The sequence below is a fragment of the Plecotus auritus genome (assembly GCF_963455305.1).
Source record: "Plecotus auritus genome assembly, chromosome: 5".
Taxonomy (NCBI): domain Eukaryota; kingdom Metazoa; phylum Chordata; class Mammalia; order Chiroptera; family Vespertilionidae; genus Plecotus; species Plecotus auritus.
In genome coordinates this window covers 138211109-138224614 of record NC_137776.1, presented here as the reverse complement: position 1 = coordinate 138224614, position 13506 = coordinate 138211109, and positions in this window count along the sequence as shown.

Here is a 13506-nt window from a genome sequence, read left to right as displayed (position 1 = left end):
CATAGGTGGAAAGCACATTTACTTTGGAGTCAGACACAACTAGGTTTCAAATACAGGCTTTTCATTTTACTATCTGTATGACCTTGGGTAAGTTATTTATTCCTTTTCAGAGATTCATTTTCCTCATCTGCCAACACTTCGCAGGCCAAGGTGATGGGAAAAACTGAAAATATTGAATTTTTACCATCTGAGCATCTTTCTGCACTCCATAAGTTAAAATGCTTTTAAAGTCATGTCTCCCCAAATTATCAAATGGATAAAAGTCCAACATTGCATATTTAATCCTAGACACAATTTAAGCCTCCTCTTAATCCAGTTAATTCTTCTAAGTCATATATACCCAACAGGGTTGTAAATATCTTGAAGTGCTGAGCCATAATATATGCTTCTTTTGTTTTGGTTTTCCCTAATGCATGTATTGTCGTATCCCGTACACAGTGAGAGATTGATGCAACAAAGAAATAAACTGAATCAAATAGGTGAAACAGTCTTATAGGGACTAAAGGAAACTTTCAATGAATAAATCCCCTATAGAATATAGAGGTTCCTAGTTATATAAAGGCTAAATAATAGCCCCCAAAGATGTCCATGTTCTAATCCTCAGAGTCTATACAAATGTTGCTTTGAATGGCACAAAAGGGGTTTTGCAGATATGATTCAGTTATATTATCTTAAATGGTCTGGCTGGGACCAATCTAATCACATGAGTCCTTGGTGGACTTCTAACCTACAGAACTGTAATACAGTAAATGTGTACTGTTTTAAGCCACAAAGTATATGGTAACTTGGTACAGCAGCAATATCAAAATAATATACTATTTCCCTAGAATGCTCTTACATTTAAGGAAAGGTGAAAAGAGATAGAAGAAAGGAGACATTAGGGGGCCAGAAATGCTCATGAATATGTTTTTCCTTTCTTTCAAGTTTTGGAATTTCAGCAAGGGGTTCAATGTTTTAAAATGAGAAGAAGGATGAGTCAGATTATCTGCTGACAGCAGAAGCCAACAAGGTCAGTGTTCTAGTCATGAGCTCAAACTAATGGTCTGTGCAAGATGAGCCCTCACCTCCATAGGAACTTTGGAGACTGAAAATGCTTGTTGAGCTGAGGCCTAGCGAAAGAAGCAGGGTAGATTAAGCGCCTGGGACAGATAGTTTGGCTCAATCCTGATAGCATTATTTGGGGCAAACCCCAGACTGCTCTAAACTTTAGTTTCCTCACCTGTCATTATGATTTTAAATGTACTTTACCAAATGGGGGTGTCATAAAATTAATGTGTATGAATTTTAAACATGATTTTACACACACAGTAAGCATTAAATAATCACCAGTCATTTTTAGTTATTATTTTCATTGGGAGACACTGGAGATAGAGCAATGAATAAAACACACACTATCCTGCCCTCACTGAGCTTTGCAGTCTCCCAAACAAGAGTAATTTTAAAATATGTTGGATTTATTTAATGTTTTCAGTCTGTAACAAGGCAAATGAGTAATGACAGTATAAACTGATTTACTATGAGTACGTGTAGCCTATAGCATTCATACTATTCATAATGTATGATCATTATGATAAGCATACATAAATATTTATTGAGTATTCCTGTTACTTTATTAAGAGAATGGCAACAGAATGTCACTGAATAATGGCAGAAGGACAACAGGGGAATTATGATATCAGTGAACCATTTGGGAAGATGCTCTGTTTTGTCACTGTTGTTTTTGTGGGCCTAAGTTCATTATTCCAAATAAATGGGTGTCAACATCTCAACACACATACACACACAAAGTCAGTTCACCCAAGCAGTAAATTAGTGAAATGGTTTAAATGGAGAGGGAAGATTATTTAACTTCCCCAAATAGTCTAATAGCATACAAAGAATAAACACTCTCATTTTTTTAGTTCTGCTGTAGAAGGATGATAGGATTACGAGGACCAAATGAGAGAGTCAGGAAGCAGGAAATTTTACATCTACACAGTTTAGAACCAGTACCAGACCATGCAAAGACAAGGAATAGGAAGACAGTTCTTTGAGAGCTGGTGAGTTGTCATAAAAGTGGGGTTATTACAAACATTTTCCAAAGATAGCCTTGAGCAGTCATAGCAGACTTTGCTGCATATATACTATTAAAAAACCTTAACCTTTTCCTATCATTGAGTATAAAATGATATCTCATTGTGGTCTTCATTTGCATTTCTTTGATCAGCATTGCATTGGCTATCTCTCTAATTTTGATATATTTGTGTTTTATTTTTATTGATATTTCCTCTGTGACTCATACAAGGGTTAACAGTTGGGCTAAACAATAGACTAACAAAATATCCTGGGAAGAAAGACTGGGGAATGAGATGCTTTAGGAAATAGTCTTTGAAAGCTCTAACATATTCCTGGGAAACCAGAAGACCACACACATGCCCAAGTCTGGGTCCACATTTAAAAGGCTTAAGGCCTGGCCAGTGTGGCTCAATGGTTGAGTGTCCACCTATGAACCAGGAGATCATGGTTCAATTCCCGGTCACAGTACATGCCTGGGTTGCGGCTCAATCCCCAATAGGGGGCGTACAGGAGGCAGCGAATCAATGCTTTCCTCTCACCATTGATGTTTCTGTCTCTCCCTCTCCCTTCCTCTTTGAAACCAATCAATCAATCAATCAACAAATCAATCAATCAGTAAAAAAGATTTGAGAAAGCCCTAAACTGTTACCTTTGGCTGAACTTTAGGCTCTGTACAAGCAGATGTGAAGGCTAGAGCAAAGTTGTGAGCTGTGTATGAATGTTGAAGGTAGGCCCCAACACATATAGAGTCTGTGCACAAAGACTGGGTGATGTGTATGTGCATGTGTACGCACACATATATGTGTGTTCCATTCATTTGCTAAAAAGCTCTGCTACATCACTAACTGACCACTAAGCTAATAGAACAGAAGCTTCAGTGGCAATACATTTTACAAAATTAGTTCAGAAAAGTCATTAAACAGTAACAGCTACAGTAAACCATCACAATAAATGCTCAGAAGAGAGGAGCATCTGATTTATAGAATTAACACATTATAATATTCAAAAATTCCTGCTTTAAACACAAAATCACAAAGCATGCATACAAAGAAATTTAAAAAGTACCCGATATATAAAATAATCAATATAAAATGTCCCAGAGAAGGTTCATACATTTGTGTTACTAAACAGATTTTTAATTTTCCTATTTTAAATATGCTTATGAAGCTAAAGGAAACCATCAGACAGGGTGTCACCAAATAGAGAATATCTATAAAAAATATAGATAAATATAAAAATTATAAAAAAAGAACTAGACAGAAATTCTGGAGTTGAAAAGTACAATAGCTGAAATTACAATTTCATTAGATGGATTCAACAGCAGGTTGAGTAGGCAGAAGAAAGAATCAATGAACTTTAAGACAGGATAATTAAAGGAAACCGAATGAAATAAAAATAATGCCTAAGAGACCTGTAGGATACCACCAACTACTTATATATTCATAATGGAAATCTTTGTAGGAGCAGTGAGATAAAAAGGAGCAAATTATATTTGAAAAACAATGGCCAAAAACTTCCCATATTTGATGAAACATAATCTGTGCATCCAATAAATTCAACAAAGTACATGAATGCTAACACAAAGAAATCCACTCCAAGTCACACTGTAATCACATTGACAAAAGACAAAAACAAAGAGGGAATCTTGAAAGCCTCAAGAGAGAAGTGGTTCATGGACAAGGGCTCCTCAAAAACCATGGAGGACAGAAGACATGGGCATGACATACTCGAAATGCTGAAAAACGTTACTATCAACTAAGGATTCTGTATCTGACAAAATATGATTTAAAATGAAGGAGAAATTGAAACTTTCCAGGTAAACAGAAACTCAGAGTTCATCACAGCTTGTAGACCTGTCCCACAACAAATACTACAGGGAATCACTTAGGTCTATATGAAATGATAGTAGATAGTAACTCTAATCAAACACAGCAATAAAAACACTGGTAAGGTTAACTACATGGATAAATATAATGATGAGTATTAATGGATTTTTGGTTTTCAACTTCTCTTGACAAATCTTTAGAGAAGACTAAAATTACTATAATAACAACTGAAAATGGGGACATTAATACTCACCTTTCAGAAATAAAAAGAATTTTAGGAAAATATTATTAACAATCATATATGCCAACAAATTCATTAACTTATGCACAAAAATTATCAAAACTGACTCAAAAAGAAATAAAAAATATTAATACATATAATAAGTAAAAAGATGGAATCAGTGATCAAAAAACTTTCTACAAACTTCACTGGTGCATTCAACCAAATATTTTAAGAACAGGTGACACCAATCCTTTCCAAACACTTCCAAAATAGAAGAGAATGGAACACTTACTAACTAATTCCATGAGGCCAGAGTTACCCTGATACCAAACCCATAAAAAGTTATCATAAGAAGAGAAAATTACAGACCAATATCCATAATGAGCATAAATGTAAAAATTCTAAGCAAAATGCTGGAAAATGGAATCCAATAGCATATTAAAAAGATTATACTCCATGACCAAGTAGGATGTTTCAATATATGAAAATCAATCAGTTTAATACACCATATTAATTAGAATGAAGAAAAAACTCACATGATCCTCTCGATCAATGTAGAAAAAAATATTTGCCAAAAATCCAGTATCCTTCTATGATAAAAACTGAGAAAACTAGGACTAAAATTGAACTTTCTCCACCTGATAAAGGGCATTTATGAAAACACCTGGCTAACATATTTAATGGAGGAAGATTGAAATCTTTCTCCCTAATATGGGAACAAAATATTGATGTCCACTCTCACCCCTTCTGCTCAGCATTATACTGCAAGTTCTCACCAGGACAATCAGGCAAGGAAAAAAGAAAAGGCACTCTTATTGGGGAGAAAGGAGTAAACTATCCCTAGTCACAGATGACATGATTTTATATATCAAAAACTGTAAAGTATCCACCAAATATTATTAGAGATAATAAACAAGTTCAGCAAAGTTATGGCATACAAGATAAATATACAAATCATTTGCATTTTCATACACTAGATAGATGACATGATTTTATATACTGAAAACCCTAAAGAATTCACAACATATTATTGGAGATAATAAGTTTGGCAAAGTTAGAGCATACAAGATAAATATATAAGATATATAAATAAATCTTTTGTATTTCTCTATACTAGCAGTGAAGAATCTCTTCAATGTCCATTGTGTACTTGATGCCTTGGTACTTTTGCCTGTACTGTTCCTTTTGATTGGAGTGGCCTTGTTCTCTCGGCCATCCCTTCTTTGCCTGGTAAACTCCTATTCATAGTTCAGAGCAAATGTGACTCTCACTTCCTCTAGAGTCTTCTCTGACTCTCCCTTCAGTATCCTTAAGATACTTTATGTACTTATCAAACATGTGACCCGGGCAAGTTACTTAATCTGTGTAACCCTCACTTTCCTCTCTGTAATATGGGGATAAAAATAGCAGTATGATTGTCTATCTCATCAGGTTGTTGTGAGGATCAAACAGGTTAAAGGAGGTGGAGTACTGAGAGCACTGTGATTAATATTACTCTTTGGTATATCTCCCACAAGGCAGTGGGCTCCTTGATGCAGGGACTTGCCTTATTCAGCTTTGTATCCCTAAGACATAGCACCCAGCTGTGCCCTCAGTGAACAGTGACTGACCCATCTACCTGGAAGGGTGCTTCTAGATCAGCCTCTAGCTCTCATTTCACAGATGGGTTCACTGAGGTCCAAAGAGAAGGAACTTGCCTCTGGCCCACAACCCACTGAGGACAGGGCCAGGAGTCTGACACCAGAAAAATTATTTCTGCTCTTTCTCATGCTGCTTGGTGAGCTCACAAATTCAGAGACTCATTTTTCTCTTCCCCAAAGCTCTCTGAAGCCTATTGCAATGATTAAGTGATAGCAAGAAAGAGTTGCTCTTCCCCTGGGCAAGTATGGGTGATGTTAAACTCTGCCTGGGGCGGGATTTCTATAGGGCGATGCTGCAGGGGCTGCAGGGAACCACCAGGAAGCCCCTACCAGGTGCCAAATCGCACCCCAGACCACCTCCCCTCTGCGGCCCCATAAATCGCTGCAGAGGGTATGCCAGACTGGACCAATGTGTGGCTTTTTGTATCCTTGACAGTCATTCAACTGAGTTATTACCAATAGAACGTGAACATATGCATTTCACACATATGTACTGAGACCTCTGGAATTTGTCCAAACTCATCAGAATCTGAGACTGAGACAGAGTTCACGACCCAAAGATAAGAATACGGAGAGCTTGTGGAAAACCTAATTCCCTTCACATTTTAACCTCCTCTAATTTTTTTAACCAGGGCATTTTATTGGTTTGTTGTTTAATATTGAATGGACACTTCTGACACATTTAATAGAAGAAGCCTTATATAATACAGAGAACAGTAATTTGTTAATGAAGTCTCTTGCATTTTAGTTCCCACTTTCCAACTAGCAGGCTGTGTGGCCTCAGACAAGTAGATGAACCTTTCTGATTATCAGTTCTCTTATCTAAGTAATGGAAGTCTATGGTTTCTAAGATCCCTTCAAGTGCTAACATTTTAGATACCTAAATACACCCCATCATGCATTTAAGCCCTCAGGAAGTGTCCCTCATAACTTTGTGATATTTACATGCTCTTGTGGCTGACTTTTGTGAGGTAGATCTGTTTGATGCACAAGGGGGAATAAAGAAAAGACAAGATAGGCATTTGTTCTATTACAGAAGATTTCATGACATAGAAGAAAGAAATATTGATATTTAATTCTTAGTATTGCCAAAAACATTCTATGTGGCTATAATTTAATTATGTAATAAATATATAATGTTCTTAGCATAATGAATTATATTTATTAAATTTAAGTATACATTAAATATATTTACTGCACCTTGGCCAATGTCTGGCACATAGTAGGTACTTACTAAATACTAATTGTTCACCTCCCTTCTCTTGATAAGGATTCCAGGTGGGTGGGTAGGTGGCTGCTGCCAGTGTCCATCACATTCTAGTCCTTTGTCCTTGGCTCCCTGTGACACATACATTGAGTTAGCCTCCCTTGCTTGCAGACAGCTGACCTGAAATCAGACCTTAAATAGTTTCCCGGGCAATCCTGTGTTTTGTAATCAAAGGAAGCTCACTTGTGACATTACTTAGTGATTATTTCAAGTTGGACACTACTAACAGACAAACTGAGTGGCTGGTGCATAGAATATTCAGGGTAAAAATTATCTAGAAATGCCAGGTCAATTCAGAACATTTAACTCCCAAATATGGATATAGGGGAGAAATTATGGAACCTTCACACTGCAGTATATTTTAGGCATTTAGATGGTTAAATGAGAATTGGATCTTCTGCCTTTTTTTCCTGCCCACTCTCTCTCCCCACCTTCCAGTCATTTTTCATGCGCTCTTTATCCTGCCCAACAGGCAGTTCTGCCTGGACTTCTGCTTTCAAATATATATATATTTATATATATATATATATATATATATATATATATATATATATATATATATATTTCAGAGAGGAAGGGAGAGGGAGAGAAAGATGGAAACATCAATGATGAGAGAGAATCACTGATCAGCTGCCTCCTGCTCGCCCCACACTGGGGATCGAGCCCGCTAACCAGGCATGTGCCCTGAAAGGGAATCGAACTGGTTTGTAGGTCAACAACGTTCAGCCACTGAGCCACATCAGCTGGAACACTTTCTGAAGTTGTTTTCATTCTGACCAAGCACATTACATTTTATTGTCTCAGCCACAGGATTTCTTAGTCTCCTGATAATCCTGGCATAGCATTCCTTCCTGTGCTACTTGGAGACACTTTGCTCAGAAACCGGCTCACAGCACTAAGAAGCTTTAATATCACCTTGCGTTTAAATAACCCAACCTGGTTCATAGAACCACAGGCATCTGGGGAGGAGAGAGGGACAGGAGAGAATTTGCATCCTCAAATTCATGCAACTGCTTCTCTGGCAGGAGATAAATCTATCCCACAACTTATTCATTTACCTGGTAAACCTGAGAGCCTGAGCAATGTAACTGCTCACCCTGCACCTGGAAGTTTCATTTTGGCACATGGATGTGGCTGTTTCACCAAAAAGTTATTTTATTCTTGGATGTTGTAAGCTTTCCAGTCAATTTCCCAAGGAAATATTTAATTGAGAGAAGAATAATATAAAATAGATTGGAACTTCCTATCCTGAGGGCAGCTGGGAAGTGTACATTGCTTGCCAAAATGTTTTCTGGGAGAAATGTTTAAACTTAAATTTAACATGAGTGTAAGAATTACTCTCTCTTTTTCCTCATCCCCCACCTCATGTTACTGCAGATTTCTGAAAATAGGGAAATAAGTCTTTACAATATGCTAAATGCATTTGTCTCTCTGTTTAGTCATATTCAGACATAAATAACATGGTGTTTTAATCCCTCCAAAAGTCAATTTATTGGCTTATATGACCATGAAATGTTTTTACATTTTTTATAGACTTATTTAAAATATACTATTATTTGTCCTTATTAAATATTATACATAACATTGGTTGGGTGGTTCAGTCAGTTGGAGAATTGTCCTGTATACCAAAAGGCTGCAGGTTTGATTTCTGGTTAGGGCATGATGGGAGGCAACCAATCCACGTTTCTCTCTCATCTCTCTCTCTCTCTCGCTCTCGCTCTCGCTCTCACTCTCTCTCTCTCTCGCTCTCTCTAGCTCTCTGTGTCTCCAAAATCAATAAAAATATCATTGATTGAAGGTTAAAAATGTTGCACATAAAAGAGAAATTTCATATTTGCTTTATTTCATGAACTTATAAACACTTAGTAAGTAGACCCCACAGAAATCCTATTTTCTCTGTTGATGAGAAGGATCTGCCTTCTCTTTCCAGGGCAGAGTGTGAAGCCAGGAGAGTGGCAGGGGAAAGCTCTCTTTTCCTGGCTGCCCCTGGCTCTAGGCCAAACACTCATGCCCACCTCACGCCTCTGACACACTGGCTTGGCAACTTAGGAACACTGCAAAGTGCCAGGACAAACTTGATCAATACATATCAAATCTTTACACACACACACACACACACACACACACACACACACACACACACACACACACACACACACACAGTCTTATGTCTCCCCAGAAACGTCCTAGGACACAGTGTGGGGGTAAATATTTTATTTAGGTGCTGAGCCCAGGAAGCACTGGTAGGAAGTTGTACAGAGTGTGTTCATGAACAGAGTAGGGTTGGAGCTCAGTACTGCCAGGTAGAACTCGTGTTAGGTAGTCCAAGTTGTGCCACTAAACGCATGGAGAAGGCAGGTGGCTACTCACCTACCAGTATTTCTATCTGCCATTCGTGGAGGGTCCTCCCTTTACAGAGCATTGAACATGGCACTTCTAGCTTGTCCTGTGTCTGTCTAGCTTGTTCTCTCAAGCAGAGTCACAGGTGCTCATAACAAGATGCCACCCATAGGTCCTAAGAGCACCCGTCGTCTAAGCGCTTGGGGTACAGGAAGTTGATATGTGAATGAGAGTAGCTGCGAGTTGTGAAGTCAGAGGAATACTTCCACAAGATGTACAGGACGCTTCCCCCTCTTAATTTTAGTTGCACAATCATTTATACAATGCTTGTAGGAGTTAAAAATTGCTTTAAATGCAGTCAAAAGCATTGTCCTCTGTGGATCTTCTTGCCTTTCTTTAGCTTTCCTGTTTTCTCCCGTCCTTTAATGACTAACAGTATGCCCTGCACATAGCAAGTACTCAGCAGGTTTTTTTCTATAGCTCCTCTCTTCTTTCTCAATGCCCAATTTTCTTCCAAATTCCACCTACAAAATGGGGTTCCATCTTCCCCTTGTCTCCCAATATTTTACAGAATCTGATCTAACTCCTAAATTCATGAATTAGGGCTGCTATGGTTCCACAGTGTGTCCTGCCTTGGCCACAGTGAGAAACAACTGTCTTTTCACACAATCTTCTTTCAACTCCAGCTTCTCACCTGTGGTTCTTACTTGTTTAATTGCAGTAAGTGTTCTGCCTTCTAAATCGTAATAAAGTGCCCATCAGTCATGCCCTCCTGCTCCTAAGCATCCAGTTCTGCCTTGACTCTAAGGGTGATCTGTATCCAGTTCCATCTTCCATTCTGGGACCCTTCTCCTATCCTCAGGGGACCAGCTTTCAGCCAGCATTGCCCCTCCATCCTCAACATTGACTGGAATACAGACTATAGCTTACATTTACAGGGTATGCCCAGTACTGGTGAGAAAATGTCTATCTCCTCAAGAACTGAGAAATGAAGTAGTCTTTCCTTTTAAAGAGAAAGAAAAAATTTCTTATTTTTGCCTCATTTGATAAACTAGATTGTGCCACGTTCAGCACGGCCAGGGGTGAACTTGAGGGGGGAGGCGGGGGTGGTGAAGGATTAAAGAAGACAGACAAGAGAATAAAGCTGGGGCTAGGTGGGACGCTGCTCTCGGATAGAAAGAGAGTGCCACAGCCTGCAAGCTGAGTCTTCATTTTATAGCCAGATTCCATGAGGCAAAGTAAAGGCGTGTTGAATCTACATTAATAAAAGAGAAAGATGCAAATTGACTGTACTTTCGTGACGCTCACCAGCCAATCAGGAGTGAGTATGCAAATTAACCCAACAAAGATGGTGGGTTAATTTGCATACACAAGCGCCGAGCGACTGGGGCCTCTGGGCAGCATGGGAAGGCAGGGCCGGAGCGGAAAGAGGCGGCTCCAGGGGCCAGAGCGGAGAGAGGCAGCTCCGAGGGCCGGAGCGGAAAGGTGGTGCCAGCAGCCAGGGAAAAGAAGGCCCATTCTTGCGCAAATCTTTGTGCATCGGGCTTCTAGTATGTTTATAATGTTCTTGCGATTTCGAATCTACTCAATTGTATGCACCTGAATTCTATCAAACTTGGTTTTGGCAGCACTTGCTGCACCTCCCACAGCCCACATCACTCAGCCACCTGGGACCACAGGTTCAGACCATTAGGTCAAGCTTACTGGGAGGGCTTTGCCCTCCAAGCTGGGACCTGCACATGGCTTTGCCACGAGAGGACCATGCCCTCTCATTAGTCCAAGGCTTGAACCTGTCCAAACACTGTAGCCGCTTTCCACACTAGATATAGTATAGAATTCTACTGTATATTTCTAAATTCCCTATTGATTTAAAAGTTATATACTATGATTTTTTTCCACTATAGTACATACTTTATAGTCATCCTTCAAACTATGACAAAAAGCGTGGAAAACTTCAGTGAGAGGCCTCACTTTCAAATCTACAGTTGATGAATTTTACCAACTTCTTAGCTGGTTGACTGGTAGCTAAATCAGTGGCACCAAAACAAAACAAACCATTTATTTATTTAAGGGTAGGAGATAGCCTTTTCTGTTGTCATAGCCATCCCAAGTAAAGGCTGAGTGTTTTCCCTGCCAGAGGTGAGAGGTCCTATTAGTAATGAATGAGAAAGAAAAGAGTTCTGTGCCCAGTTGGTGTGGTTCAGTAGTTGAGCGCTGACCTATGAAGGAGGTCATGGTTTGATTCTGGGTCAGGGCACATGCCCGGGTTGTGGGCTTGATCTCCACCTGGTAGGAGGTGTGCAGGAGGCAGCCAATCAATGATTCTCTCTCATCATTGATGTTTCTCTCTCTCACTCTCCCTCTCTGAAATCAATTAAAAATATTTTTTAAAAATGTTCTGGAAGCCAAAGGGACTATTTGAGGTGTCCTTGTAGGTCCTCAGCTCTTATTTAAAGACCACCAATTATGTGTGAAGAGATTCCTTCTAATTCTAGGACTAATTAGTCATGCAAATGTGAACAAAGAGGTTGTTTGCTTCTTCATCTGTAGAAAGGGACTATACTGCTATCCTCACCTAAAAAGCGTTTAGAGAAAACAAAATAAGATAATATAGGGGAAAATGCTATCTTGTAAACAGAGAGAGTGACAATGATTGGTACTGATTTGTAAGGAGAGGAGTAGATTGTTGCTTATTTCCTCCACAGCAGCACTTGTTTCAGTACATTCTTCCTGAGTCCTGCAAAGCTATAGAATTTTAATTGCTGTTGGGCATGGAAGATCTGATTCCTTTTAGCTACTAATTCTGCCCTGAAATTCTCACCCTTGTTCTCAGCTAAGATGAGTGGAGTGTTAGGACCTGGCTTTGGCAGGAGTAAGATGTGGACTTTGCTCCTCAGGAGCCAGATTCTTAAAGCTAGTTTCTAGCTACAAAACCAACCATGGTAGGGCATTCCCTATTTCCCCATTAAAAGATGTGTTTTATACATTGGCGATGCCACAATTACCCCTAACCATTGCTGTAAGACTGAGGTACGTATTTGACCCTTGTGAAACTGGGGGTGCATTTTGTTAACTTACATAGCCTAATAAGAACTCTGGTCTTAGACTATACTCTAGTATGCATTGCTCACTTGTCATAGTTAAGGCCACTCTACTTTGATCAAACAATTTGTATTAACTACATTAAGTGCTTACCATGAGCCTTACACACTCTTTAGGATTCTGGGGAGACCAGATGTGTTCTTGATGAATAGGCAGGATATTTCTTCCTGGCTGGCTTGAGACATATGTTGAATTTGGGAACATGACAAGTCTTGGTCCCCTTGGCCAGAGATTCAGAGTATTTTCTGCCCCTGGGCAATTGTTTCTCTTGCCCTGTGTTGAGGCCCAGAGAGATCAGCATGACCTCCTCTAACACAGAGGCAGTGTCCCCTAGTACTTTTCAGGGTTTCTTCATTTTTATCATGCATGGACTCCTTTGGCAGTCTGATGAAACCAAAACACCCTTCTCAGAATAATATTTTTAAATTCATAAGAGTTACAAAGGAAAACAATTATATAGAAATTGCCTGGCCGGGTGAGGCTCAGTGGTTGAGCATTGACTTATGAACCAGGAGGTCACAGTTTGATTCCTGGTCAGGGTGCATGCCTGGGTTGTGGGTTCAATACCCAGTGTGGGGCATGCAGGAGGCAGCTGATTAATGATTCTCTCTCATCATTGACCTCTCTCTCCCTCTCCCTTCCTCTCTGAAATCAATATATATATATATATATATATATATATATATATATATATATATATTAAAGAAATAGACGTTTATGTCAGAGACTTTAGGATAAGAGCCCCTTTTGATAAAGTACATGATACAAAATTAATAAAAAATAAATTCAAAATGTTTATATTGAGCTTTGTTAAGCTTTTCTTTTGAAGAGCTTACAGAGTTTTATTAGAAATATTTTAACATAATAGTATCTCATCAGTATAGACACAGAAATATACCTGGTCCAAGGGCTGCTACAATGGAAGGCTTCTCGCTTTCTCCTCTCTCTGCTGCTCTGTCCAATGGATGGACCAATGTCATCCTAAATCTTGAATACTTGTCCCTTGAGTAGAGTCCCAGGGGACTGAAGGTAGAGTTGCTGTTGTAAAAGCAG